At 41.7% G+C, this 5,000-nt stretch overlaps 1 protein-coding gene and 1 pseudogene across 1 annotated transcript in view; both read left to right on the plus strand.

The window, feature by feature from the left end:
- Nucleotides 1-5,000, plus strand: part of LOC113653076 (tetratricopeptide repeat protein 39B) — a 52,139-nt gene that overhangs the window by 15,117 nt on the left and 32,022 nt on the right. The window lies entirely within an intron of this gene.
- The window catches only part of LOC125140096, a 7,402-nt pseudogene continuing 4,131 nt past the window's right edge, over nt 1,730-5,000 (plus strand).

Genomic DNA, 5,000 nt, shown 5'->3' on the forward strand with positions numbered 1-5,000 from the left:
CACCTTATTATCACAACACTCTCGTCTCCATAACATCTCCACAGCGTCTTCTAAAGCTCCTGCTTCCATATAATGTCATCTTCATCATCATCATCATCATCATCATCATCATCAGAAAGAACAAGCAGCTACAGCAATAAACTAATAAACACAAGTATTCATCATCACAACAACAATAATAATTAAAGCGAACTTTTTGTTTCTCTCCCCTCCTCTCTCTCTCTCTCTCTCTCTCTCTCTCTCTCTCTCTCCCCCTCCCTGACTCTCTCCCCCTGCCCCTGTCTCTCTCTCTCCCTGTCTCTCTCTCTCCCCCTGTCTCTCTCTCTCCCCTTGACCCGCCCCCCTCTCTCTCCCTGACTCTCCCCCCTGCCCCACCCCCCTCTGTCCCCCTGTCCCTCTCTCTCTCCCTGACTCTCTCTCCCTGTCTCTCTCTCTCCCCTTGACCCGCCCCCCTCTCTCTCCCTGACTCTCTCTCCCTGTCTCTCTCTCTCCTTGACTCTCTGCCCCCGCCCCCCTCTCTCCACCTGTCTCTCTCTCCCCCTGTTACTTTACTTTGCAGTTTCTGCAGTTTCTTATTTCACTTTTCACACATTCATAAAAAATAAAGATAAATATTTCTAGCATTGAGAGTAAAACACTACAGAAATGACTTTAGTTTCATCCACAAACACCAGCACACGACCTTTGAGCTGAACTGCGGCAGGATGTAACATCTGTACTAAATATTGTGTTGGTTGTGTTTGTTAAGGCTGCGTCCTAATACACATACTACACTACTAACTAGTCTATTACTGTAGTGTTGCACTATACTAAATAGTGTGCATAGGCTTAAGGCCCAAACCCCAGTAAACCGTGTGGTGGTGTTAACTGCTGTCTAATGGCTGCTGAAGGGAAGGTGGCATGTGGTTTGGGACGCAGCCCGATAATAAGGTCTGATCTGATGTTTTGCTCTTTTCACCACTCAGACTGCATCTTACCTTGTTATAGAACTGAATTATTAGTTAGTTTTATTCTTGTGTTTGTTCTGTACATGATGTTCATCTTCATTTCAATAAAGCAGCAAATGTTGATGTGTGTAAAAAAAAACTTTTAACAGTATGGAAATATACCTGTTGAGCTAAGCTGAAAAAGTTTGTACACCCGTACAACAAAATAAAGAGCAATTATAATTTAACACGACGAAAATGTTGTGTGTTTGATTTTATTCATTCATCTATCAGTAACGTCGTCACACAAATCACTTGAATAATTTAATAAAGCTAATATTAATAATGAATAAATAAAAAGTACATTTAAATTACAAATGTTTTTGCCCGAATGAGAAGAATTTTAAATAATTTTCCTTTTAAATTGTTTGGGTTCCTTACTTTTATAACATGATAATGTGTGTGTGTGTGTGTGTGTGTGTGTGTGTGTGTGTGTGTGTGTGTGTGTGTGTGTGTGTGTGTGTGTGAGTGGGTGTTTATTCCTCTACTGTTTGTTGTCATCGGTGGTCAGTGAGAGGTGAAGTCTTTATCTAAGTAATCTAAGTTAATAAATCTCACACACACACACACACACACACACACACACACACACACACACACACACACACACACACAGAGTTTGTTTTACTGTGTGTTATGTTATGGACTCTTCCAGTAAAGGGTCGCTGTGTATTGACAGATGTTAATGATTAATGAAGGTCTGTCCCAACTCGGGGTTCAGGATAACAGACAGAGAGAAGATGAGAGACAGAAGGATAGCATGATGAGGATTACACTCGTCCTTCTTCTCTCTGTCCTCCTGCCGCAGCTTGGCCGCACGGTGAGTCCCGACATCTTAACTGAGTAGATTTATTATATTTGAATCTGAGCTCAGAGTGAATCATCATATAAACTGTTTTTTAATGTTAGTTCCCTCAGCTGTGAGAAATAACCACAAACACTCCTGCGGTCTGCGCCGCAAAGCCGATGCTTTTATACTCCACAAACTTTAATGTAACTTTAATGATTTAGTGGATTAAATAAAGCAACGATGCCCTGATTGTCAAACCAACACACACACACACACACACACACACACACACACACACACACACACACACACACACACACGTTTATTAAATAGACGGTGTTTAAGTGAAGACCTGAGTATTTTTGTGAGTATCTAGTTCTAATCCCATGTTAAACTCCAGAAGAATTGGTAATAAATAAAAATACAATATCAGTAAAAATTCTAAACTTTTCTATATAATCTTTCTCATTTCCTTGCACTCATTTCTCTCTCATTTCCACCAAGCTGCCACTGCTGGGCCCCTGAGCAAGGCCCTTAACGCTCAGTTGTAAGTCACTCTGGATAAGGGTGTCTGCTAAATGCCGTAAATGTAAACGTGTTCTTCATGCAGCTGTTGGTTTAAACCCTTCCTGTTGTTTGGACTACAGTAAGAACATGTTTGTGTAACTGTGACAGCGGTGATGAAAAGTCAATATTAACACCAACGATGTGCTCTTTGCTCTCTGGGTCCCGAATCAACCCGTTATATCGATTCATGTTGATGAGTTTATGGTCATTTGGGGTCATTTACCAACAACGTTTGGGAAGTTCTGGACTCTGATTGGTGTTTAGGTGTTAATTAACTCTCTCTAACAGCAGCTCTGGTTTATATCAATGTACTCACTCTGATACCTTGTGGTTTCCGTAGTAACAGCTCATTCACAGGGATGTGTACAGCTCACACTCCACTGATAATAAACCGATTATAAACATGTGTAATTGTTGATATGTTGAAGCGAAGTTTCCACCCAAAGCCCTGTGGTGAGGTTTACTGTTATTTCCTGGAGAAGTTTGATAATGACTTTAATTTGTGTAAAACTTTTCAAACCACAATTAGCAACATGCACAGATACAGAATTATATTTAATACATACCAGCTATCATGACATCAGAAATACTGCACTAGTACAAAGACTTTAGTGACCAGCCAGCTAATGTTAGAGCAGATCATCACCACATAACCTCAGCGATACAGAGCAAACCGTACAGCTAATGACTTAAACGCTAGCTATAAAACGTTCGCTATGCTAACAGTTCGTCTTGCTAATGCTAACAGTTCTATTTGTGTAACAAACAAACACTTTTCCTAAATGTGTAGCAGTCAGATGAGTGTGTGGCACCACAGAGTGTGTGTTTAACTGTCTGTGTTTATGTTGGGGGTTCAGCAAGAGGACACTCTCACCACTGCACATCATTGGGTTGATCGAGTTGGAAACAATAACGTAAGTTTTATTTCCTGTTATAATAATAATAAAAAGGATTTATTTATACAATTAAATCCGATCAAATGACTAAAAAAATGCTTGATTATGTTTGATTGGCTTCCTGTCCTCCTGACACAAGTGTGTGCTACTGTAGATCCTGTGGGAGGAGCTTTATAATCATGGGTGGGGACAGGGGGGGGGGAATGGGGGTGGGTTTAAGGAGTTTAAAAATTAAATAATTAATAAGATAAATAAATCCTGACTCTTCCCACATTACCAGTGTAGACCATAGATATTTACCTTAACTTATGCCACTTTAAAGTATAATAATTTTGTGTGTGTGTGTGTGTGTTTTGAGTGTGTGTGTGTGTGTGATCAGGAGAAGCTGCCTGACCTGAATCAAACACAGGTGATTTCTTCGACTTTACTGAAGCTACACTGAGACTTTCTAGCCAGTTTAGTAAGCTATCATCAGCCTGTAAAACATTTATACAGACCAACATTCATCATGAACGTCAACATTTTCCTCAGACATGTCGGTAATCTACAAACGAAACTTTACACGAATAAAACGTCACTTTTTTATTACACCCAGTTTCTCTTTATCTAGAAAGAAACAACGAAGGATGGACGTGGATTCCAACACACACAGCACTCACAGAAACCATCTAAACCCAACCTAAATGAAGCCCCTCCCACTGCTCGCCCTAAGACCCCACCCTCCAGTCTGTTCTCTCAGGAATGTAGGTCTGGGAATTACACACGTGCGTCTTGTGCTAAAGTCTTCTGCCCTCCGTGGCAGCGCTGCATCAACGGTCAGTGTGTGTGTAAACTGCCATATCAGTGCCCACGGACTGGAGATGGTGCATGTGGACTGGACGGGAAGAGCCACCCGACTCTGTGCCACTCTCAGACCCACGCCTGCAGATACAAAAAACCTGTCTTTTCTCATTACACACAACTCGCATCATGTGCAGGTGATGGGATATGAATAACAATAAGTATCTTCATCTTCATCGTCATCATCATCATCTATAGTATTATCCTGAAATGATAAAGGATAAAATATCTATCTATATCTATCTATATATACAAATTCACAATGAGTGTGTGTGTGTGTGTGTGTGTGTGTGTGTGTGTGTGTGTGTGTGTGTGTGTGTGTGTGTGTGTGTGTGAGACAGAAAACCTTTTTACAGTGCAATTAGAGGAGGTCAAGGGACAGCAGGTGGTTCAGGTGACTACAGATCAAAAGAAACTGCTGATCTGTGCTTCAGACTCATGGAACATGGCGGCTGCTAATGTCATCTGCAGGCAAACCAAAAACGATGTTAGGTACTCTCACACACACACACACACACACACACACACACACACTCACACTCAAACCCACACTCAACATCGTCACAACATACTCACTCTCTCTCACCACTCACACTCACAACCACCCTCGCCACACTACACTCAACCACACACACACAAACCTACACACACACACAGCATCACACCACACACACACTCACACTCACACACACTTACACTCACACTCACACTCACTATGAACCCACACATCACACACACACTCTCCTCACACACCACACACACACCACACCACCACTAACTTCACACAACACTCTCTATCACTCACACACACACACACAAACACACCACACCCACACACACACACACACACACACTCACACACACACACACTCTCTCACACACACACACACACACACACACACACACACACACACACACATA

This window comes from Tachysurus fulvidraco, chromosome 23 (assembly GCF_022655615.1).
Source record: "Tachysurus fulvidraco isolate hzauxx_2018 chromosome 23, HZAU_PFXX_2.0, whole genome shotgun sequence".
NCBI lineage: Eukaryota > Metazoa > Chordata > Actinopteri > Siluriformes > Bagridae > Tachysurus > Tachysurus fulvidraco.